The sequence below is a fragment of the Sinohyriopsis cumingii genome, unplaced genomic scaffold (genome assembly GCF_028554795.1).
Source record: "Sinohyriopsis cumingii isolate HCF-2022 unplaced genomic scaffold, ASM2855479v2 utg000069l, whole genome shotgun sequence".
In the NCBI taxonomy this organism is placed as follows: Eukaryota; Metazoa; Mollusca; class Bivalvia; order Unionida; family Unionidae; genus Sinohyriopsis; species Sinohyriopsis cumingii.
The window spans coordinates 3,358,837-3,386,727 of NW_028315867.1; positions in this window are offsets into that span (position 1 = coordinate 3,358,837).

Genomic DNA, 27,891 nt, shown 5'->3' on the forward strand with positions numbered 1-27,891 from the left:
TGCGTTCTCGTAAGTTTGTATGGATAATATGTTTGGGGTTTGTATGCGTTCGCGTACGTTTGTATGGATAGTATATTTGGGGTTTGTATGCGTTCGCGTACGTTTGTGTGGATAGTATATTTTGGGTTTGTATGCGTTCGCGTAAGTTTGTATGGATAGTACATCTGGGGTTTGTATACATTCGCGTACGTATGTATGGATAGTATATTTGGGGTTTGTATGCGTTCGCGTACGTTTGTGTGGATAGTATATTTGGGGTTTGTATGCGTTCGCGTACGTTTGTATGGATAGTATATTTGGGGTTTGCATGCGTTATCGTGCGTTTGTATGGATAGTATATTTTAAGTTTGGTTTCATTCTTCGATCTGTGTGTGTGTGTGTGTGTGTTAGTGCAAGAACGTCTGGATAGTATATTTGTTTGTGTTTTTTCCTCTTCCCTGTGTGAATAGTATATTTTGGGTTTGTTTTTTCTTCTTCCCTCTGTGGTGTGTATGTGTGTGTGTTTGTGTGTGTGTGTGTGTTGGTCTCTGTTTGTCCCCTATAAAACTCCCTTTATCCCTATCAAATACATTCTACCTACCTACCTACAGTAGCGCGTATTCAGGTCAGCCACTTGCAACACTGTTGCGATTTATCCTCTAATTTCCAGTACAGTGACGTCACTGACGCTGGAAATTTTGAGACTATAAATATGGACTTGGGGTTTTCCACAGGTTGTAGCTATACATATGTACTAGAGTTCATAAACAGGAACGTCACTCAAGCTGAGGCTATAAAAAGATAGTGGGGTTTTCCAAAGGAATAACCCACAAGTTGTAGCTATAAATAGATAGTGAGATTTCATAGGAATTTCAGCTGATTATAGCTATAAATAGATACATGGGTGTTTATGCACGATCGTCACACAAGTTAATATTGTAACTAATTTTATCCATTTTAGTCTAAACCATTGTTGCTTTATTTTCGGGGATATGTTTATTTTCCTTTAAATTCTGAGACAATTTCGTCATTTTAGCGTTACTTTTAGTCACATCCATTTTGTCGTTGGGCATTTCCTTGATTATAGCTATTTATAGTATCATTACAATTATGCAAATTTTTGAACACCCCAGCAAGATTTCAGGTCCTGGTAATGCTTTATATATAAATCTCACGCTTGTATGTATGTCTCTGTCTCTGTTGTGTTTGACCCTCTACCATCATTTTCCCTAGACAGTCCCACCATGTTCAATTCCCCTTGACGCTATACAGACCCTCCCTGTTTCACTTTGCCATGTTAATTTCCCTTGTCCCTAGACAGACCCAAACTATAGTCCCATGTTAAATTCCCATTGTCCCTACGGTACAAAAAAATGTCTCTAATGTTAAATTTTACATAGTCCCTACGGTACAGCTCTCATGTTTTTAATGGTAAGTCCCATTGTCCCTACGGTATCCCCATTCACTACTATTGTCCCTCTATATTCCCATCCATGTTAAAATTCCCCATGTTAAATTCCCATTGTCCCTAGACAGTCTCATCCCAACATGTTAAATTCCCATTGTCCCTAGGGTACAAACTCTGAGCTCTCCATGATAAATTTACATAGTCCCCAGGGTACAACCCACCTCTTTACACATGAAAATCCCCTTGTCCCTAGGGTATCCCCATGCACTACTCAAGGGTGTCTGTAAATGTATTTTCCATTGACGCTATAACGTCCCCTATTAATACTTCTATTATTACTATATGGGCTTGTTGTTGTTGTTGTTGGTGTTGTGCGGTTTAACGCCATTTTTCAGCACACGATAGGCTATGCATGGCAGCCAGTATTAATGGTGGAGGAAGAAGCCAGGAAAACCCCAGGAAGAACCACCAACCCACGACTATATCGACTTGAAGTAGGTAACAGAAAAGAGCGAGAAACAAGACTTGAAAAATTCAGCAAATAATTTATTGTTTTGAACACAAAGTGAAAATGAAAAAAAGGAACTGATGATATTGCGAATTAAGTGGGAAATAATCCTAGAATTACAAACACAAGTCCAAACGATTAATTTTCTGCATCCAGAAATAAACAACAACACTAGCCGTGATTGGTGCATTTTGTAAGAGTAGCAGCAGAGAGGGTGAACAGACCATAGAATTCCGACAAAACAAATAAAACAAACAAATAAATCATCTCGTAGAAAGGTCCAGATTTTACAAATGAACTTTCCTTGAGATGTTTATTTTTGCAATGACTGATTGTGCTAATAAAACCTCAGTTTGAAATAGTAGCTGAAAAAATAAAGTACTCTACGTGTTTATTTATTTCTTGTTTATTTTTTTGACGACCAACGTTGGTAGGTACCCTCTCTGCTGCTATTAATTTACCACCATACCAAGTTTGATGAATATTTTTCAACGCGTTAACGCTGTCGTTTTTCCTCATCTGTTTCATCTTCATCTGAATCTTCGGAATTTGTTCTATGTTTCAAGTAATATTCAAGTTCTGATGGTGGTTTTTCTATTTTTGGATTTATGTTCTTTCTGTGTTTATAATATATCATCAAACTTCTGTATCGATCTCCACCGCAATTTTTGCAAATCTGATATAATCCTCTAACGCCGTTGTTACATCCAACACATCTTCGTGGACCAGCATGAGGGTTTTTCTTTATAAGATAATTATGTTTCTTGCAATATTCTCCACGGCACCTTTTGTTGCATTTATCTGTTGTTCCTTGACGCAGCCACGCACAGTTGTTCATTATATTAATGATATCTATTTAATTCAATTTAATTTTATCATCACCCCTGTTACCCAAATATTTTATCAATACCCACACGATATCTTGTTCTTGGATCATGTAAATTTATTGTTATAAATCCATGCGGGGTAGCTTGCGCTCGTGAGAAGAAATTTTTTAATTTAATTATATCCATGTCACCACCACACCAAGTTTGATGAATATTTCGCAACGTGTGTGTGTCTACGCCATTAAACACAACTAAAATGTTGCAGTTGTCTCTGATCACTTTTGGTATTTGTGTATATCGTTGAGTAACATAGATCACGTCTGTATTTTTGTGTCTACCTCGGGAAAATATTCTGGCTGGATTTGATTGTTTATCTAGCATCACATCGTCGTATACAACTAAATTATTAATAAATCCATCTATGGAATCTACGGATGGTGCTTCATCAATATCGGTTATAAACTCTATAACATCATTATCTTCATCCAGTAATCGCGCGTTTTCATTGAAATCTTTAAGTACATCATAACATCGTTGATCATCAACGGATGGTGCTACTAAATACAACTTATCCCATTTCAACCATCTCATTATCAGATTAAGTAATAATTGCGTCTTACCCGATCCAGATGGTCCTATGATAATCATTCTGATGGAGTTCGGTAGCGCAGGATGATGCTTAACTGGCTCTCGTTGCCGAGTTGCTGAGAAATCAATTATATCCATATATGTTATAACATGAATTTATATTGTTTACGTTGTAGAGTTAAAACTCCAACTGTTGATTTAGCTACGGTTACAACAAAAAACAAAAAAATAGCGTACGGTGGAAAATGTTATATATGCGGTAGAAAGAAATTTTCATTTTTACCTAATAAGCGGGGTGGTGATATTGCTAATTTGATGTCAAAGTTTCCAGGTGCTCCATGGGCTAAATACAGCGGAGAAAAACATCTACCAGGATATAATTATTGCGGTCCTGGTACTCGACTCGATATCAGGCTCGATGATCAAGATCAACCAAAACCAGGCGAGGAACCAATAAATGCTATTGATCGAGCTTGTCATGCTCATGATGTAGCTTATAAAAGTAAAAATCTACAAGATAGGCATATTGCAGATGTAAAATTAATTCATTCATTAAATTCTATAAAAAATAAAAATATTAGAGAATCATTAGCTAATTGGTTAGTAAGATCCTCGATGAAAGGTAAATTAGCGATTGGGGCTGGTAATTAATAATGGAAATGGAGAGGCAAAGCAGCAATTGGTAAACTCGCTGATGCAGCATCGGTTAAACATTCTACTGCTAAAGCGTGGTTATCCAAACAAGCAATATGGCAAATTTATCTACCACGTCCTAAACAAATTCAGTACTCGTATTTCGATGTCAGTGTTCCTAATGAAGTTCATCAAGCAGATATTCTGTTTTTACCGCATGATACTGTGCGTGGAAAAACGTACAAATACGCGCTAACCGTAGTTGATGTTGCAAGTAGATATAAAGAAGCAGAGCCGCTATCGGCGAAAACATCATCTGAAGTAGCCGATGCGTTTGAACGAATTTATCAACGAGGACTCGGACCACAAGGTGGTCTACGATGGCCACAGCTGCTACAGGTTGATCCTGGTAAGGAATTTCTTGGTCCAGTATCATCGCTGATGAAACAACATAATACCAAAATACGACGAGGTCATACTGCAATTCACCGTGATCAAGCAATTGTTGAGCGATTTAATCGAACACTTGCTGAGCGGTTATTTGGATATCAATACGCGAGGGAATTTATTCAGGATAAAAGATCTCGCGAATGGGTTGCAAGATTACCAAACGTGATAGCTGCATTAAATAATGAGATTACACGAACAACCAACATGAAACGCATTAGCGCGGTCACAAAAAAAAATATACCAACACAACGGAAAGATGCTGGAAAACAAAAAATATTAGGTGATGTCACAGTCAGATATTTATATGAGCCTGGTGAACTTGAAGGTGGTAAGGCGAGAGCAACTGATCCTATTTGGAGTGTTACCACACACAAAATATCTACCGTGACAAGATCCACTGGAAGAAATGTAGGCGTTTCCAAACCTGCAATCTACAGATTAGATTCTGCTGCTCCTCAACGTGGATTTACACGTGAACAACTACAAATAATTCCCGCGGATACACAACTACCGCCGCGATCACTCCGGTGATTTCGATCACTTAACTAGCACTAGTGCCAGCACCCAAGGCGCTAGCGCCTCTACGTCGATTACACTCAAGACAGGTTAACATGGTATTTTCTCGTGTATGACCGCGACTATTATCTTTTCTATCTACGGTAAATTGTCTTGAATCATTACTCGAATACCGCCATAACATTATACAATTACAACTGGTGCAATGATTGTTCTGCTGCTGTTTTAACTTAATAATAAATTCAACATCAAGATCAAAGTCACGTTTATTTTTTTTGTCAGATTGTTTGTATCCGATTAATTTTTTTCTTATTATATCATCATCGATGATGTTAAATTTATCAACGATTTCAGGAATTATGATTCTACGTAATTGAGATATATTTCTGACCCTCGATACCGCTAAATAAACTAAATTTGACCACTCGATGCGATCGTCTACAATCCAGACTCGTGTATCAGAAATAGTTAATCCCTGAGACGAGTGGATCGTCATAGCGTATCCCAACACCCATGGAGATTTGTCAGCGTGTAATGCATCTTCGACCACACTGATATCAACGGCGACAATATCATTTAATACGAGATTCTGTTTCCTTGACTCTGTCAAGGGTCCTGGAATATCAACATTACTATTCTGTTTTCGTGTATCTGATGGTCTATAACATAACGGAACGGGTAGTTCTGAATATTGTTCTTTATGTAGCTGAAATAACTGTTGTTGTAAAGCGTCTCTGATTATTTTTCTACTTGCTACGATCAAATCGGTGGGTCTCCATGAGTTCAAAAAATCACTCATTGATGTCTCTGAGATCACTCCACGTATTATTTCACACTGAATTTTGTTTGATTGTAATCTGATTAATTTTTTAAACTCCCTCAAATTTGCATCAAGAGCTCTATGATCATCATCTATTTCTTCGTAATAATCAACGAAATTTTTTAACCAATCATGTGGAGATGGTCCAACAAAAGGCGGAGGTTGACCATGATCGCCACACATTATTATGGCGGTATTTTTCGTCAACAACCAATCAAGAAACATTTTTAATGTATCCAATGAGACCGTGCATATCTCATCCCAAATAATTATTTTAGGTATATATTTTTCTCCCATCCGTTCAGGAGTCCATGTATCTCCGCGCCATCGGAAGAAACTATGATACGTACACGATTGTACTTGCCGCTGTTTCATCTCACGTGCGAGTCTATGTGTGGGTGTCAGCACGATTATATCTGAATTTCTAAAAACATTAATCGTTCGAGTTGTTTTTCCGCATCCACCAGGTCCGTTGAGATATACTGTCTTATATCTCGTTATTGGATCACTCAACGATGGTGCCTTCGACATTTCTGATATTTTATTACCCTCACGATAAAAATCTCTCACTGGAACATCTGCTGATTCTGTATAATTGTGTAATAGTTCCTTTTTTATTCTCCACGAACCCCATCGTTCATCATTACTTGTAAATTTCATAACAGGTTCTAAATATTTACTTGAAATATAAAACGAATCTGTTGCGACTCTGACTGCGGTCTCAGGAAATCTATTAATCATCGATAATAAATTTATAGAAACAAAAGCCAACATGGAAGATCTTAGATGAGTATATTGCGGGGATACATCATTTATGTAACTAACGATCGTACCTAATTTTGTTCCGTCGGATAAATAAACACTCTCTCGATTTACAAATGTATTTTTCGCCGTTGTATCAGCGATTATAAAATCGTACTCGGCATCATCTAAAATTAATCGTGCGTGATGTCTTTTATAATCATATGCACCACCTTGAGTAAATTTACCTATAATTTTTCTACCGAGATCTTTTGCGGTTTTGAGTTTATTAGGAATATCGTCCTTAAACTCGCTGATAACTTCAGAATCTCACATGGGCAACCAAACTTTGGTCTGTGCATGATATGATATAATTGCCTCACTGACCACCAACGATGTCAGCATCATACAATCTAGCATATATCGTAACAAAACTATAGGTGCCCAACGTTTTTTACAAAAATGTCTACCAAACCAAACATAACAAATCTTGTGAAGATTTTCGTTAAACTCGAACGACTCAATACAGGCGAATCCAGTCAGATCAAAATCAGGTAATGGTCCATTAATTGCCACTCGCGTCATTTCGTTTGTAGGGTGACCAAATCTTTCAAAGTACGTAGAACAATCTCCGTATCCCAGAAAACTTCCTGGATAACATGCAACCATACCAACCGAAATAACATCATTGTAATTGTATTTGGTATTCCATAATCCGCCATGTCCATATTCGACGCAACTTGCGCGTACGTCCTCGAGTAAATCAAATCGTGTTGGTTTCCATGAATTTCGTTCCCTGGCGAAATGAGCCGCAACAGATGGAACGGTAAAACAATTAGTTAGTAATTTGTCAGTATTTTCCACGTGCTTGCACTGTAAAAACGTCGCAAGATTTTTCATCTCGTCATGGAGGGATTCTGTTCGATATATTTCACCGTTCGGTTTGACAAACTGATCAAATTCACCCTCCTCATTACTTTTGAATAACCATACCGATACAGGATCGGTTTTACTTATTTCGTTGATAAAATCAAACATACTCATATCTGCCACAGCCATATCTGTGGGGTAAAATCTAACAGTTCGATCACGTGGAAATATTGTTACTGCGTTAGTCCATGCGTGCGCGTTATGATCGATAATATTTATTGGAGCTCCTTTCGATTTATATTTCGACTGGTACAGTACTTCTCCCGTTATTGTTGCTACGGTTATTGAAAATTTTAATATTTTTCCTAACTCAGCAACATCTTTTATTGTAGCACCAGTATCCTTAACTGAATCAGCCCACGAGTTTATTTTTTCACGCCTTAAATCAGTTAATCCATTTCCACGCATCGCGTTTGTAAAATGTTCTATTACTCGTTCAGCTACACAATTTAACCTTGAAAATTTCATCGGCGCTAGTTTATCAACGTTGGGTTTTTTATCTATCTCATAGATTCCATAAATAACCGCCGTTACAGGATATGCTCGCTCATAATACGGTTTATCAATACCTGTCAGTAGACCCGGTCTGGAATTTTTACTTAATATGATAGTTTTATTATTACCAAGGACAGGATCATATTTGTCACGGATAATCCAACTATCTGTTTCTGTTAATACAATAAATTTTACTCTGAAGAAATATTTTTGATTGCCCTCGTATTCAGCGATGTGGTTAATGATAGTTGCCGCTCGCTTGTCGTTCATTGTAGCGTCCGTGACAGCGTCCTTGACGGAGTCAGCGCGTATAATCTTGAACGTTGACCATGTATGAGATGCACCATCCGTGTAAAATTCCTTCTTGGCGAGCAGCAGAGGGGGCGAATCCGACATTTTGTCCAATCGTTATTTTGCTTAATTATTACTTTCTGCACTCAACGATCTAGTGTCGTCAGCGCCTGGTAAAAAAAAAACGACGTCGGTCCATCTTACACGATGGTGACGTCATTTGGTTTAATTAACACCTTCTGCGCGCCGATCCCCAGCGTCGTCAGCGTCCAGTAAGCACATCGACGACCGCGTCGATGTCATCGCCCCCTCTGCTGCTAAGAAGTTATTTACAATGAAAATTATTTACAACTAACCGAATATTTGGTCAAGTCCGATACGATATCGTGTCCGAGGATCATGTAAATTTATCGTTATGAATCCATGTGGGGTCGACTGAGCATGACTAAAAAAGTTTCGAAAAACATTAAAGTCCATGTCACCGCCGCACCATGTCTGCCAAATATTTCGTAGCGTGTGTGTATCAACGCCGTTGAATACAGCAAGAATATTGCAGTTATCTCTGATTACTTTTGGAATCTGAGTGTATCGTTGAGTGACATATATCACGTCAGTGTTTTTATGCCTGCCTCTGGAAAATATCCTAGCTGGGTTCTTTTGATTGTCTAACATAACATCATCGTACACGACTAGATTGTTAACGTCGCCATCAATATCATCAATACCCGGTGCATCATTGATATCCGTAATAAACTCAATAACATTCTTTTTAGCGATCGCTGATGCATTCTCGTTGAAATCTTTCAACACCTCGTAGCATCGTTGATCATCTACGCTAGGAGCAACCAAATACAACTTATCCCACTTCATCCATCTCATTATTAAATTGAGTAACAATTGCGTCTTGCCGGATCCAGATGGTCCGATGATAATCATCCGGATCGAGTTTGGTAACGCTGCAACATGCTTAACTGGTTCTCTTGTTTTAGTCGCCGAAAAATCAATTATATTCATATCTCTATACATAAATTATGGATCTATATTGTGTGAAGTGTAGAGTGCGTACTGGCACAAATGATATGACAACCATTACGACAAGAAATAACAGATCGGCGCTTACTGGTAAGTGTGTACAATGCGGTACAAAGAAATTTAGATTTATTTCTATTAGACCCGGAGATGTTTTAAAAAAAAGCGAGGAGGTGACATCGCAGCCAAGTTATCAAAACTCCCCGGAACACCGTGGGCAAAGTATCCAGGAGAAAAACACCTCCCAGGATATAACTACTGTGGCCCCGGAACACGATTAGATATTAGACTCGATGATCAAAATCAGCCCAAACCCGGTGAGTATCCAATAAACGCTATCGATAAGGCGTGTCATGCTCATGATGTTGCTTACAAAAGTAGCGATCTGCAACAGCGTCATATCGCAGATGTAAAATTAATTCACGCGCTAAATGCTATTCCTGATAAATCCGTCAAAGAAAAATTGGCCTCATGGTTGGTAAAATCGGCTATGAAAGGTAAATTAATGATTGGCGCTGGTAATTAATAACAATCATCCAAGAAAAACGATGGATTCCATCTATTATTCTCCGAGAGGATACTGGAAGGGGAAGGCCGCAATTGGTAAGCTTGCAAGCGCTGCAAAGGTAACAAAGACCACTGCGGCTAATTGGTTATCCAAACAGGCTATATGGCAAATTTATCTACCACCGCCTAAACAAATCAACTTCTCGCGCTTTGATGTTAGCGTACCTAATGAAGTTCATCAGGCTGATATACTATTTCTGCCGCATGACAACGGTTACAAATACGCGCTAACCGTAGTTGATGTTGCGAGTCGATACAAACAAGCGGAACCGTTGAAAACAAAGTCAGCAACTGAAGTAGCCGATGCGTTTGAGCGGATTTATCGAAGAGGTCCTCTGCGCTGGCCAAATCTATTACAAGTTGATCCTGGTAGTGAATTTCGCGGCGCTGTTTTATCAACGCTGAAACATCATAGCGTCGCGATACGACGAGGTCATACTGCGCTACATCGTGATCAGGCAATTGTTGAACGATTCAATCGGACTCTCGCTGAACGGTTATTTGGATATCAATACGCGAAGGAATTCATTCAAGAAAAACGATCTCGTGAATGGGTCAAAAGGTTGCCAGGTGTAATTGCAGCGTTAAATAACGAGATTACCCGAGCAATCAACATGAAGCCCAGCGACGCGATTAAATACGAGTATATACCCGGAAAATTAAAAATAAATAGCGTTTCTAAGCCGATTCTTGGCGATGTCACTGTTAGATATCTGTATGAACCAGGAGAGCTTGAAGGCGGTAAAAAAAGGGTTACTGATCCTATTTGGAGTGTTACCACACATAACATATCAACGATAACACGATCAACTGGTAGACCACCGATCTATAGGCTGGATTCAACTGCTCCTCGGCGTGGATTTACACGCGAGCAACTACAAGTGATACCTAACGATACTCAATTGCCCCCACGTGGTCTTAACTAGCGCCGTTGCGTCTATTACACTCAAGACAGGTCAACCTCACATTGTTTTTGACATGACCGAGACTGTTATCGATCCTATCCACGGTAAATTGGCGAGTGTCTTTATCCGAATAACGCCAACTCATTATACAATTGCAACTCGCGCAGTGATTATTCTGTTGTTGTCGTAGCGAGATTATTAATTCGGCATCAATATCAAAACGCCGCTGTTTTTTTTTATCCTGTTGGCGGTAACCCGAGAGTTTTCTATCAATGACGCTTGCATCGATGGTGACTTTGTCGCCGGCTTCGTCAGTGACTCCGTCGGTGACTTCGTCACTGACTCCGTCAATAACAATTCTTCGAAGCTGATTTATCCTTCGTACTCTAGACACTGCAAGATAGACTAGATTCGACCATTCGATGCGATTATCAACTATCCAAACAATTGTGTCCGTGATGGTTAGTCCCTGCGAGGAATGTATTGTTGTTGCGTATCCTAGCGTCCACGGGGATTTATCAGCACGTAGCGCGTCCTCGACGACGCTGATATCAACGAGCACGATATCATTCAGCACGAGAATTTGTTTTTTTGTCCCCGACGCTGTCGGGGCTGGAATTTCAACTTCAATGTTCTGCCGCCGTGTGTCCGCGGGTCTATAACATAACGGCACTGGACGCGTTGGAAACTTTTCCTTATGCAACGCAAACAACCTCCGCTGAAGTGTGTCTCTGACTATCTTTCTACTCGCTACAATCAAATCGTTTGGTCTCCATGTTTCCCAGAATTCATTCAACGGCGTTTCCGGAATTACCTCGCGGATTATTTCACACTGAACTCTATCCGGCTGTAATCTGATTAATTTCTTAACCTCGCGCAGTTGTTCATCAAGTGCTCGGTAATCAGTATCGGTTTCTTCATAATAGTCCACAAAACCCCTTAACCAATCATGTGGACCCTCGCCGACAAATGGTGGTGGTTGGCCATGATCTCCACACATGATTACCGCTGTATTCGCGCGCAGCAACCACTCAAGAAACATTTGTAAAGTATCTAACGAAACAGTACATATCTCATCCCAGATGATAATGTCGGGAATAAATTTTTCACCCATTCGATCAGGAGTCCACTCACCGCCGCTGTATCGAAAAAAGCTGTGATAAGTAACGGCGTCAACATTTCGTTGTTTTATCTCTCGCGCTAGTCTATGGGTCGGTGTAAGCACGATTATACTTGCCCGCGTTCGAAATAATTCAATTGCCCGAGTCGTCTTTCCTGACCCGCCACAGCCGCTTAAATAAACCGTCTTGTGTCTACAAATTGGATCAGAACACGACGGTGCATTAGACCATTCTGACAATTTATCACCGCGTAAGTAGTTGTTCTCAACGGTGACATCTGCTGACGGGGAATAATCGCGTCGTATTTCATTTTTAATTCTCCATGTACCCCAACTCTCGTCCGGACTAGTAAACCCGGCTACGTTTTCCTTATACGCTACGTCAATATAAAACGAATCAACGGCTACTCTAACCGCGGTATCGGGGAATCTATTTATCATCGAGAATAAATTGATAGCGGCATAACCCAGCATAGACGCCCTCAAATGTGGATACGCCGGGCTGTCTCCATCGCTGTAGGTAACAACTGTACCCAACCTCGTTCCATTGGACAAGAAAGCTGTTTTGCAGTTCACGTATCTATTTTTTGCCACTGCGTCCTTGATTACGAAATCATATTCTGCGTCATCTATAATTAGCCGTGAGCAATATCGTTTGTAGTCGCAGTTTTTTCCACCTTGTGTGAACTTACCAATTATTCTTCTACCGAGATCTTTTGCCTCGTGGTTTCGTTGGTTAAATATCCTCCTGGACCATTCGATGATATATTCCTCGTCGGCATCAATGTGTTTTCTGGACTCGTCAATTATGCTATCTAGACGCTCCGGTTCTGGTAACCAGACTTCAGTCTGTGCCCGGTATGATATAATCGCGTCACTGACAATCAACGAAACTAGCATTTTACAATCAATCATATACCGTAGCAGCGCTATTGGAAGCCATCTCTTTTCAGCTATGTGTCTACCGATCCAAATATAGCAACAGCGATGGAGTCCTGCCGCGAATTCAAATGATACTATGCGAGCGAATCCGGTTAAATCAAAATCAGGCAGTGGTCCATTAATAGCAACACGAGTCATTTCATGTCTGGGGTGTCCAAATCGTTTGAAATACTCAGCGGCGGATCCATACCCGAGAAAACTCGCTGGATAACAGGCAACCATATCAACCGAGATCATAGCGTCGCGGTTGTATTCAGTGTTCCATAGTCCACCGTGATAGTATTCCAAACAACTGGATTGTACATCCGGTAGAAATTCCTTGCGCGTTGGTCTCCACGCATTTTTCCTTGCTGCAACATGAGCTACAACCGATGGAATCGTAAAACAATTTGTTAGCAGTTGTTCATCATGCTCTTCAAATTCCATGGCGGTTTTTTTCATCTTGTTGTGAAACGCTTCAGTGCGATATAATTCACCGTTTGGTCTTACAAACTGATCAAAGGTATCCATGTCGTTTTCAGCGCTGCGAAGTAACCACACTGACACAGGGTCGTTTTTACACAAACAAGCAATAGCATCAAATAGTTTCCTCTCCGCGAGAAAACCGTTCTCTTCCAGGAATTTCCCCGGGATATACTTTACTGTTCTATCCCGTGGAAATATTGTGATCGCGGGCGTCCATGCGTGTTCGTTATGATCAATAATTTTGATTGGGGCTCCATTTGATTTGTACTTTGATTCGTATAATACTTCACCGGTTATCGTTGTAACGGTTATTGGAAATCTCAGCAATGTTTCTAATCTCGCTATGTCGCTGATGGTTGCTCCACGCTCTTTTACGGTTAGTTCCCACTGGTTGATTTTGCTACGTCGTAAATCAGTCAATTTGTTTCCTCGACATGCATTTGTAAAATGCTCTATTATTCGTTCTGCTACACAATTTATCCCCGTTGACTGTTTCATCGGTTTCAGTTTTCCGATATCAGGTTTCTTATTTAACGGGTATATTCCATAAACAACTGCTGTTTCAGGATACGCTCGTTCATAGTATGGTTTGTCAATTCCGGTTAACAACCCCGGCTTGGAGTCGCGGCTGACAATGACTGTTTTCTTGTCGCTGAGAACCGGTTCAAATTTATCACGTATGATCCAATCACCTGATTCCACCCGGACAATGAATTTTACTCTGAAGAAATATCTTTTACCGTCAAGTTGTGATATTATCATTGCTGCGCGGTTGTCGTTCATGGTAGCATCAACAACACCATCAATTCGAAATGTTGACCAACTGTGAGATGCGCCATCACGCTTGAATTCATTGATACAATCGCGTATTTTATTCAACAGGGTTCTATCGTTTATTAACGCTTTTGGTGTGTCCTTGAGGACTCTATCGAGATTGAATTTAATATTTTTCCGGGGTTTAATTGCTGCCAATCTCTCAAACTCATCCATATAATTAAAACAAGTATTTAAATGAAAGAACATAGTATAATGAATCACTGCAAATGGTTGATGATTGGGTCGATAACCCCGTGCAATAAATCATGTAGAGGTGAATTCTGCGGGTATCATTTACAAAGCGTTCGTAATGGTTCTCTTGGCCCCCTACCGTGCTTGGTTTGCCACGTTGGTGTAAGAGGAAAATCGCAGTTGTGTATCAATTGTGGCGGAAAGCGATACAGAGAGTTAAAACGCTATTATGATAAACGAATAAAAAACGCCGTCATTGACCCCACCGCTGACTCAGTCATCAAAAACCCCCAAGACTACGTTGAAAGATTCATAATTAAACCAAATAATAAATTAGACAAATAGTATTATTATACAAATGGACCAAGAATTTCAGCCGCATCCTGTGTTCGTCAGTTACGAGGCGTCTCGCGACGGCATTGTTAGAAACCGCAAACTGAAGAAGCCGGTTGGTACCGTAAATAATCACGGGTATTTAATGTTTGGTGCCGGAAAGAAGAAATATCTCTGTCACAGAATCATCTATGAATGTTTTCACGGATTAATCGAAAATGGGCTTGTGATTGATCATATTAATAATAATAAGACTGATAATTCTCTTACAAACCTGCAAGCCATCTCTCAGAGTGAAAACACCAAAAAAGGTAAAACAGGGAAGCACGCAAAAAAAGCAAAGAGCGTCAAATCGTTTGATACAACAACGCACGAGGAAAAAACATTTCACTCCATGAATGCGGCAGGAAAATATTTTGATATTTGTATGCCCGCAGTACGATTTGTTGCAGAACGAGTATATCAAACAGCGATCTCAAAAAAGACGAGTCACAGAATTCGATTTTCATATATAACAGAAATTAGCGAGTGACAAGGTCACCAGCGCCTATGGCGCTGACAAGGCCACCATGACAGTGTGAAACGTTATTGTCTATTCCGGAAGAAAACAAAGTATGAACACCTTCGGAATTGATACACGGGGTTTCATTTTTTTTTATTTAAAAACAAGATGTTTTATAAGAATAATGAATATCGAAGACATCAATAATATATTAGCCGAGATTTCAAAATTAAAAAATCAAGGAATTGAATTATCTGATGGTCTCGACAGTGAAAAAATATTATCCGATTATGAGATTATTAACGAACAGTCGAAACGGGGGCGTTTTACCCTGGCCCGCGAGTACTTTTTTATAAAACGATTACAACATACGATTAATGAAAACTTGTACCACAATGACGCAAATGCATTCATTGGACTATTTACTGCCGTTGAAATAATACGAAAAAAACTCGGACGTGTTTATGAACGACGCCGGGAGATTTCTAGTAAGATCAAAAACATTAGAAGGATTATAGACGAAAACTCCGGCGAGAAATTAGAAATTGCGAAGCAATTGCAATAATGGTAGGCGAATCACTTACTACTCGGCTAGCCAGAGAGCGGCTAGCGGCGCTTAGAAGGTTTATACCGTTACGGGACAGGGTCCGAGAACAACTTCAAACGCGGCAGCAACTACAAACCGATTTTACTGTTGGAAGCGAACAACTCTTTGCCCCGGTAACTAAAGCGACCAAAGATGTTACGGCGGCAACTGTGCCCGTCCTCGATGCGCTTGAAAAGATAGCGGCAGAAACAGAACAAACAAAAAGGTCTTTAGAAACACTCCCTGCAAAAATAGCGGCTGCTACAACACGGAGGCCACCACCATTCGCTATAACGGAACCACAAGAACCTTATGTTACAATGGCCGACGAGGAAGAACTAGGTGCTACTGCGAAAGAACCAGAAGAAGAAATACCAGAAGAAGAAATACCAGAAGAAGAAATACCGGAAGAAAAAGAGGGGAATATACCCCGTATTGTACTCAAGAAGAGCACAATAGATCAAATTAGAGGCTTCAGCAACAGGGAAGAATTAATTAATTTTACTGCCAACAATTTTGCTAAGAGCATACGAGATAAGAAGCATATCAATAGCGGTTACGAGAAAAATATAAAGTCGTTAAAAGACTGGGCAAGAATAGTGTATTTAGCAAGTAAACATAAAGATGCATTACCACATCATAGTAAATCCGATTACGACGCATTCCACAAGGAAGTTAAGAGTATAACACCAAAAAAAGGAAAAGGATACTCTGTTGGTAAAGAATCCTATGGCGTTACCTGTCCTAATAGTGTTCTCAGTGATATATCACGGCTGGAAGTACTAATCGGAGGAAAACGAGCCGGAAATAACTCTCCGGAAATAATCAATGAGGCCGCTGATATTTGCAAGCGTTTATTTGCAGGCGGTATTATGGACATTAATGCATATCGAACGCTCATAGACGAACTCGTGGATGATTAATTGGAAAACTGGTGTTTTTAATAAGGATGATCATACACTACAATCACGATAAACCAGTACTCGTCTACGTGGTAAACTCGCGATTGCCTGTTTACCGTGCGTACTATGGAGATGGTCTCGGTAGCACCATTGCGGGGTTATTTACAAGAATGGCTCCAAAAGTAGCGCCGTTAGCCAAACAATTAGGAATGAAGGCTATTGATGTTATTCGTGATAAGGGAATTAGTGCTATTGGAGATGTTGCCGGAAAGGCGCTTTCAGCCGCGCGGGACAAACTAATGTCATTGGTGAAATCCAAGAGAAAAAAACAGAAACCACCGGTAATGCCATCAACGACAGTGATGCCTGCAAATGTCAGTAAAGTAATAAATAACGCCGTGGAAGAAAAATTAGAGTCGTTGGCGGCTCAGCCATCCGCCGATGCGGCAACCAACGCGCTCATGAACGCGATAGCGGGGAGTGGTTTAAATTCAAAGAATTTACGACGAAAAAATCGCAATTGAAAACATCAACATGATAAATAATAAAATGTTTGCGCGAACCGCTGATCCCGCGTTTGATATGGATGCCCCAGTGCACAGGGATGATTCTGTCCGCGATTATCAATATTATTCTTATTATGCAGCGCAACCCGACCTACGATCGCGAATTGAACTTCAGGTCCAAGATACCAGTAAATACTTTCTGCCGTGTGAAGCGTTTATCGAAATCGAGGGAGAACTCGTGACAAATGCCGCCGATAATGCACCATACGCAGATGACCATCGTGTTCGAGTTGGCTTCGTCAACAACGGTATCATGGCGTTATTTGAGAGCGCCAGATATCTTATTGACGGGCGAGAAATTGAATCAATAGAACGCGAGGTTGATGTTGCAACAACGATAATTGGGTTGGCGAGATACTCGGATGATTATACAAGATCGGCGGGCCCATCTATGATGTTTTCGAAGGACACCACCAATAACGCTGACCATCTTCAGTACATCAACGTGCTGGTGGAAAGAGATACCGCAACTGACCCACAGGCTGAAGCAGCCAATCCAGACCGCAGAGCAGGACCAGTCGCTAATTTCAATATTATAAAAAGTCTTAACGATAATTACAATATGGGATTCGCAGCACGAGTAGGAATGTTGCAAGGACCACGCCGAAAGTTTTCATGCGCGATTCCACTCCATCACATATTTGGATTCTGCAGAAATGTTAGAAAAGTTGTCTATGGGGCCAAGCACACAATCGCGCTGACGCGAAGGGGCGATGATAACAATGCAATATGGCGTGCTGCTGGCGTCGCTGCCGGTAAAGTCATTTTAACTAAAATGGCATTGTGGATGCCGGTGCTGACTCCATCAGTTACCACGGAAGCACGATTGTTAGCATTTATGGAACAGGGAGGGAAATCGTTGTTGAGTTGGCTAGCGGTAACAACTGATGCTAAAGAGGATAACGTCGCCGATACGTTTACATGGCACCTGGCATCAAAACAAGGTGTTTCAGCCCCGCGTCATATATTCATAGCGCTGCAGAATAGGGAACGATTGGGTAGTCAAGAACGCAGCCATATGATATTTGATCAATTAGGAGTCAGGGATGTTTCGCTGAGAATAAACGGACAACAGGAACCATCCGAGGATATACAGCTTAATTACGGCGACAACCATATCGCACGTGTGTATCATCGATTGCTGTCGTATATGGGTCGTGATCAAAACGTCGACACTGGTTTGCAAATATCACAACTTGATTTTAAAAACCTGTATCCGATTTATTATTTTTCGTTGGAGCATCTTGATTTAACGAGACAATCCGTCGTTGATATACACTTCCGAGCTCATATAGCCCCGGCTGGTGCCAATTATAGAGCGGTTGCTGTCATTCTCAGCGATAAATCAATGCTGTTGGAAGGCGTTGGTGGACGAATGAGAATCGTTGATGCGCCAGTGGAAAACATGTAATTGAAAACACAAACGCGTTTACAATAAAATGTCGTATAGTGTCGTCAGTGTAGAGTTGACTGATGGTCAAGTCAAGAAATTTCGATCAAAGTCGGCTAAACAATGCGGAACCACAATAACGCTGAAGCCGTCACAGATGGCAGGTGGTAATCATAAGATATCGTTGACGGCGCGTCAAATAAAACATTTCAATGATGCGATGAAGAATAAAAAGGGTGTTCAAATAGATTTTTCAACCGCAGCAATTAAAAACATGGAAAGGACCGGTGGGATATTTCCGCTGTTAGCTGCGATTCCGGCATTAATTGCCGCGGCCGCACCAGCAGTGGCTAAGGCGGCGGCGTTAGGAGCCGTTGGTACCGCGGCGGGGATGGCATTGAAGAAGGCAACCGGGAAAGGTTACAAAAAAAAACGACCCGTAGCCGGAAAGGGTCTAAGACTACCGGGAACCCCGTATTCATGGTACTCGGGAAAGGGTCTAAGACTACCGGGAACCGTTTATTGACTCGGGAGTTAATGACTCCAATGTCTAATTTTGATTTAAAGACGCCGCAAACGCGCTAGCGATAAAAAACTTCAGAGGTGTTTTCATGAGGGATCAATTACCGGCGGCACCAAGGAATATTGAAACCGGTATAATTAACCTCGATGGGTCCTCCGGAGCGGGAACTCATTGGGTTGCATACGCGATTGATCCGCGTGCAATCGTCTATTTTGATTCATACGGGTTAGCCCCGCCGAAAGAGTTCATGCGGTATATCCGGGCGTGTTCAGCCCGGGCGTGTTCAGCCCGGGCGTGTTCAGCCCGGGTTTTTTATTCCACGCTGCCAACACAGCGATTAAGCGACCCACCGATATGTGGCCGCGAGGTATTGAACGTACTTGCGGCGATTTCATCATCGCGGAAACCACCTCATGTGGTTGTAAACGAATACACTAGTGGGGTCGTAGAAGCTCAACGGATTTTAGAGAATAACATTTACAATAATAATGATTGATATCTGGGGACGACCGGTTTCGGCGCTGAAAAAGCCCACGGAAACGGCCGCAACCGATGACATAAAAAAACTAATTGAGGATGAAATCGCTGATACGTTGAATTTAACAAGTGTTGACCCAGGTGAAATAGTTGTATTTCAAGACCGCCAGGGTAAATTGAAATCCGGTAATGTGTCACTGAATGACGTTTTAATACGACAGCGTGATACCGACGAGGGCGCTATCGCGTTGTATACCGCCGACGGACGACTCAGACCGGGTGGACATATATCAGCGGTGACGGATAGGGTAACATTAGTCCAGGACGGTTTTACAAGGTTAGATAGATCGGTGACCGAACTTGACGCGCAGGTGAAAAAATCTGCCACCGAGGTGAAAAAATCTGTCACCGATATACAACTCACTACCGCTAGTTTTTTTGGAACCCCGACGGTAACCGAACCGAATCTTGCAACAATAAAAAATACTATTTTGGAGTTTACGACGCTGTCGGGCCAATTTACCTCGTTACGAAAAAATGTTAACAGGATCGATGACAACTTTGATAAATTCCTTGGTAAAAAAAATACCAAACCGGATGAAATCACAATAACTATAAATGATATCACTGCGTATGGACAGAAAATAGAAACAATCAAAACTGATGTTGCAACGAACAAAAGGAGTGTAGACGCGCATGAACGGGAAATAGAAATAATCGGCGCTAATGTTGCAACGATCATAAATAATGTAGACTCGCATGGACGGAAAATAGAAACAATCAAAACTGATGTTACAACGATCATAAATAATATGGACACGCATACACAGGAAATAGGAACAATCAAAACTGATATTGAAGCGAACAAAAAGGGTGTGGACGCGCATACACAGGAAATAGGAACAATCAAAACCGATATTGAAGCGAACAAAAAAAATGTAGACGCGTATTGGCGGGGAATAGGATTAATCAAAACTGATGTTGCAGCGAACAAAAAAGGTATAGACGTACATACATATGAAATAGGAACAATCAAACTTGATGTTGCAGCGAACAAAAAAAGTATGACCGAGAATACACGGGAAATAGAAACAATCAAAACTAATGTTGCAACGAACAAGAATAATATAGACGCGAATTTGCGAAGAATAGAAATAATCAAAACTGATGTTGAAGCGATTAAAGACGGACTACCGAGAATAACAGAGCAACTCGAAACTAATATTGAAGCGAACAAAAAAAATGTAGACACGTATGGAGGGGAAATAAAAACAATCAAAACTGATGTTGAAGCGATTAAGGACAGACTACCCAGAATGACAGAGCAATTCGAAAAAATAAAAATCCCTCATGAGAACATCATCAACACAGTATACACAATTCGGCATGGATCATTCGATTGGACTCCTACACAGAATACAGTAAATATTACCGCAACTGTTAAGGGTATTTATCGATTGACACTGGTTTCAATGATGCAGTTTAATATATTATCGTCGAGTTCATCCGGGTTTAACAATACAATATCAACAATTATAGACAGGAACGCAACTGAACAGTTTACAATTTATGCCGTTGATAGAAATCTAACCCGGGCAAACATTACATGGTATGTGGAATTTGCAGCGAATCTAAGTAATTAAAAACACTAACCCTTTTAAAATAAAAATGACCACCAAGGAAGTTGAATCAGAGGTATCACCGACGTCACATCAATATCGATTCGATACCGCAAAAGAATTTTCCGCGAATTTGAAAACGCTTTCCGAACAATACCGTGCAAAAATAAAAAAATACCGCAGAAAAATAACCGCCATCGACGCGGTCGTGTACTCGGTATCGGGTATAGTAGCTGGCGCCGGTGTTATTTTATCCACGGTGACCACGGTAACCCCGATCGCTGTTCCAATCGCTATCTCCGCGATGACAACAATTGCTGGAGTTGCCAACGCAATCACTAGGAAGATATCATCGTGTTTTCAGAAAAAACTCAACGAGTATACAGTAAAACATCAAATAGTATCCGACGCATACTCGAAATTATCCGGGTTGATCTCGTTATCGATTGATAATTTGTTCGTATCCGATGTTGAATTCTCCACGATGGTCCAGTTGTATAGCTCCGCGATGTCAAAAATCGAGGATTTTCAACTGGAAGCCGAAACCACCTGGTTGTTGAAATTAGACACTAAAGACAACAAATAATAATAATGTCGCTGAACCCCGAAGGGTTTCAATTACTTCAGCGGATCGCGGAGAACACCACTCCGGTACAAACAAATATGATATCAATAACGTCAACGAAACCCGAATTCAGCGTGAACTTCCCATCGCCGGTTCCAGTGAAGGAAATAGCGCTGGCAAAATTGCGAATATATCACAGTTGGCCTAATATTCGAGCGAACGCATTTAACGGACAACAACCTAATAACTCGCTGGTTTTTGCACGGACAAATAAACCCGATGGAACCCCAAACTGGGAGGAGGTTACAATACCAACTGGGTCATACCAAATAGAGCAAATCAATAAAGAATTTCAACGCAGAATAAAATCGATCACAGGAAAGGAATCAAAAATCGCTATTACGGTTCATGAACCGACGTTATCATCGACGATTGAAATAAGCACACCGGGGTATATGGTTGATATTTATAACAGTTCAATAAGAACCATACTAGGATGGCCTAAGAATCCACCTTATGAAAACCCCGAGGGTAAACAATCGTATCATGAGATTAATCCCAATTATCGAGATGTTTTGTTTGTTATGAAAAACTCGTCACCCCCCGACTGGTTTACATTTCAAGACAGGAATACCATGTATTGGTATTTTAGGTACGAGAAAACTCCTGGATCGCACATCAATGCCGAACTTAATTTAAATGATATCGATAGGTTTTTTATCGAGATTAATCGTATTTGCCAATCACAACTAGAACAGCTACGGGAAACAAAAGCACGAAAACACATTGAGGTGTTAAATCAACTTATATCAGACATGGAATATATCAATGAAAGAATCATCGGGGTAATATCCACTAGCAGAATTGATAATAAACAAAAATTCCTAACCGAGTATAATATCGCAGAAGCCGATTTACCCGATTTCAAGTTTCCAGGATACAACGCGCCAGAACTAAGAAAGTCTCTTAATGATTTTCTCGGTCCATCAACTTATATCCTCAGACACGATAACGGGGATGATGGTAGGCATATTGCTCCATACAACGTAAATATCGCATCGGTGATAGCAATCAATCTAGTGTGTGATGTTATCGAAGGGAGTTACCAGGTAGATACCAATCAATCAAATCAAGCTCAACAGGGATATATCCTTTATTCATTTTCACCAACAGCCCCTCCGGGATTTTTAATCGTTGAGAATCCGATTAATCCGGTCTATATGCGATGCCATGATCGGTTTTTAACGAGAATTAATTTTAAACTCACCGATCAGTCAAATAACCTAATTGATCTACAGGAGGAGGAGTTAGTGATCACTCTGTTTGTAAGATCATTGTAAGCAGCAGAGGGGGCGATGACATCGACGCGGTCGTCGATGTGCTTACTGGACGCTGACGACGCTGGGGATCGGCGCGCAGAAGGTGTTAATTAAACCAAATGACGTCACCATCGTGTAAGATGGACCGACGTCGTTTTTTTTTTACCAGGCGCTGACGACACTAGATCGTTGAGTGCAGAAAGTAATAATTAAGCAAAATAACGATTGGACAAAATGTCGGATTCGCCCCCTCTGCTGCTTGGCGTCGTGAATTTTCGAGATCAAACTTTTATTTTTCGGATCAACCAGATCTCGTACTGGCAAGTCAGAAGATAATCTGTCAAGGTTGAATTTATACTTAACAGGCCTAGTTTGGGATAATCTCTCAAACTCGTTCATATAATTAAAACAAATATTTAAATAAAGAAAATTATATATATATATATACAATGTCCCAATGTAGATGGTTGATGATCGGCTCAGTAAATCGATGCAACAAATCCTGTAGAAAGGAATTTTGTTGGATGCACTCACAAAACATACGACGAGGAAGTCTAGGACCAATACCATGTCTACGGTGTGGTATTGGAGTGCGAGGAAAGACAGAATTATGTGGAAAGTGTGGCGGGAAACGGTTCAGAGAGCTCAGAAGATATTATGACAAAAAAAATAATAGCGGTGAAAACGCTATAAAATCCGTGAAGGATTATATATCAAGATTTCAGACAAACAATGATTTAAACATATAATATTATTATAATGGAGCAAAATATATTTGTCCCACATCCTGTCATAACAAACTATGAATCAAATATTAATGGTATCATCAGACACTGCAAGTTGAAGAAACAAGTTGGTTATATTACTAATGCTGGTTATCTAATGTTCACATGCGGGGGGGAAAAGAAACATTATCTATGTCATAGATTTACGTACGAGTGTCACAAGGGTTTGATCAATGATGGTCTTGTTATTGATCATATTGACGGGGACACTCAAAACAATAATTTATCCAATTTACAAGCTATCTCTCACAGCGAGAATAATACACGCGGTAATACAGGAAGATGTAAGACAATCGGAAAGAGGGCGGTAATTTCTACAAACATAGAAACTGGCAAAGAAATTATGTTTCGTTCAATATCTTCTGCTGCGAAATATTTTGATATTCACCCGCAATCAGTACAAAGAGTGGCAGAAAATATATATAAAACAGCTTTATCGAAAAAATATAAACAGAAAATTACATTTCAGTATCAATAACTATCATCACCACATTATTAACTATCATCACCACATTATTAACTATCATCACCACATTGAATTAATTTTTTTAATTTATGTCACAGTAGGTCCTCCATACACTACTGAATTTTTGATTACATAAGGGGAGATTACTTTGTAATATATAGTTTTCTTCGTAGATGGTTGGTTTTTTATGATCGTAATTAGTCAGTTTACTAATTACATCGTATAGTGCCGACGAACCTAACTCATTAGACTCATAAGTATTATTTATGGTTTTTAAATATTTCCCCATCATACAACACATGATAATATTATTGATCCGTAGGAAGCTGTGTGTAAACAGAAACCGTTACTCATTGTAATCGACCTGCAGTTGTGTGTTCACTGAACTTACAATTCTGGAAAGTTCTTTGACTGGTGCATTAATGCCACCGTTATTATTGATTTTCGGTCTGCTTAAGAAACCAGCTACAAATACAGAAACTATTATTCAGAAACTGTTATAAATACAGAAACTGTTATTATTCAGAAACTGTTATAAATACAGAAACTGTTATTATTCAGAAACCGCTACAAATACAGAAACTGTTAAATACAGAAACTGTTATGATTCAGAAACCGCTGTTTAGTGTAAATATTGGTTCCTTAGCTATATAGCTAGCTATATATTAACTTCCGAAACATATGTTCGTAACAATGTTTGATAGCTCGATCAGTATGGTATTGGACTGTGACGCTCGCGGTCCAGGATCGAATCCCCATGGCTGACAATTTGTCGGTGGTGCGCATAATTGCGATTTTTATAATAGTGGGGGGAACCGCAAGAACCCCTCCGCTCAGCAAATTCACAAACCACAATATTGACTTGTGGTTGATACATATTTTCGTATCACCCACTGGATTAATTATTGTGGGTGTGATTTTGCTGAGCGTACATGTTTGTACTGTCCTTAGTTAGTGCCGTTTCATTCATAATCTGAGCTCGCTAATACACTCGATAGGGGCTCTTCATTCATTGTATATAACCATTTCATTGTATATAACCATTTCATTGTATATATGTTATATGTATGTCCGATAAACTTGGTAGATTGCGGTGGCAAGCTACGAGTTTAATGAGGACTGTGCTGTCCTTAGTTAGTGCCGTTTCATTCATAATCTGAGCTCGCTAATACACTCGATAGGGGCTCTTCATTCATTGTATATATGTTATGTGTATGTCCGATAAACTTGGTAGATTGCGGTGGCAAGCTACGAGTTTAATGAGGACTGTGCTGTCCTTGTGCTGTCCTTAGTTAGTGCCGTTTCATTCATAATCTGAGCTCGCTACTACACTCGATAGGGGCTCTTCATTCATTGTATATATGTTATGTGTATATCCTCTAAACTTGGTAGATTGCGGTGGCAAGCTACGAGTTTAATGAGGGTTGTGCTGTCCTCCCTCTTGGGCCTCTAGACCGTTGTTTGGCGGGTTAGGGGCTCTCGTAGAGGGAATATTTGCCTAATGAACTTGGTAGATTGCGGTGGCAAGCTACGAGTTCTTGGCTGTGCTGTCCCTGAAACATCCCGACGAACTCGCTAATACACTCGATAGGTGTTCTGGGATATTTTTTTTATTTTAAAGATTTATATATTACATAATGAACCATGAAAATATCAATGATGTAATTGTCGCTATTAAAAAATTAAAAAAAGATGGAATTAATATATCTGATGAACTTAATCCTGAAAAAATAGTTTCTGACTTTGAGATTTTACAAGAACGTAAAACCATGGGGACACACACACTATCATCTGAATACAGGCTCATGAAACGGATTCAATCGGCAATGTTTCAGTCGCTAGCTACCGTAGAAGATGATCATGTGAAGAAGTTCGTTCCTCTTTCTACCGCCGTAGAAAGAATTAAGTCGTTATTATCCCACGAGTATGAGGCAAAGAAAACGATTAGTACCCGTATAAGACTATTAAGAAAAATTATGTCAGAGAGTAACCCCGTTACTGGTGAAACGATCCAAGGTAACTTCGTTACTGGTGAAACGATCCAAGGTAACTTCGTTACTGATGAAACGATCCAAGGTAACTTCGTTACTGATGAAACGATCCAAAGTAACCTCGTTACTGATGATAATGAAAATGAAAGTTTTGGTAACTGGGGTCCAAGTCAACGCTGACCACGTGTATTGGTAGTCAAAATCAAGTAGTTCTAACCTTGTCAAATTTGTTCCTAATAAATTTTATTTATTATAAATTTTATTTATTATAAATTTTATTTTTACCGAGGATTTATTTTTTTTTTACTAAAATCAAGAAAAATGCACAAATTACTTGATTCTGACGGGGTAGTTGGTAGTCAAAATCAAAGAAAAATGCACGAACTACTTGATTTCTGACGGGGTAGTTGGTAGTCAAAATCAGGAAAATTGAGCAATTTCGTTGTATTTTAGTAAAAAAAAAATAAAAATCTCAGTAAAAATAATATTATTAATAAATAAAATTAATTTATAATAAATAAAATTTGTAAGGAACAATTTGACAAGGTTAGAACTTTCTTATTTCTGACGGGGTAGTTGGTAGTCAAAATCAAGTAGTTCGTGCATTTTTATGTTTCTGAGGGGGTAGTTGGTAGTCAAAATCAAGTAATTCGTGCATTTTTATGTTTCTGAGGGGGTAGTTGGTAGTCAAAATCAAGTAATTTGTGCAATTTCAGTAAAAATCAGGAAAATTAATAAATATTATTTTTTTTTGTGATAGAAATTTTAATTTTACTTTCATCGACTAGCTTTTTTAGTTGCCTAGGCCCGATTAATTTGTACCAAACACAAATTTGTGCCAGTAATAATAAAATATTTTTTTAAGTTGATCGAATTTGATTCTGAAGATCTACGACAGAAATCCTTAAGACGGAAGTCTTAGGACAGAAATCCTTAAGACAAAAGTCCTAGGACTTTACATACAGATTTATTACAAGCTCTTCTTCACGTATGTCAATCAAGCGATTAAGGTGGTCTGTGAGTTTAAAATTGATTCGCGTTAACATATTATTGTGACACCGCAAATACACGGGATTAGTTGGTTCTTGCACGATTAAACTTCCAGGGGGAACTTGTGGTGTGAACGTGTACAGGATGTATCCTTGTTGAGCTTGATTTGATCTTCCGAGATCTATTTGATAGCTGCCATCGATTACGTCACAAACCAGATTGACCGCGACCGTCGGTGTTATATTAACGATCCGCGGGGATACGTGTCTTCCGCCGCCATGTGGATCATTATCATATCTGAGAACAGTTGGAGGTGGTGCTAGTTTTTTCCACGCATCGAGTATTTTAGGAAAAAACTCATCAATGACATCATTGACAGATTTTCTTAATTTATCCGGATTATAATCAGGAAACTTAAACGTTACAATGTCAGCTTCGGGTATTTTGTACTTGGCTGCGAAGGATTTTTTATAATCGCTTGATGACTTAAGAACCATATCTCTAATTCTGTTATAGATAACTTCAGAAGAATTAACTATATAATTTAAAACTTCTATGTACCTAATAATATTATCGCGCGCGGATGTTGAATCAAATAAATACTCTTGAAAACTATCACGTAAATTATTTACCTGTATTTCATGGTCTAAGTTTA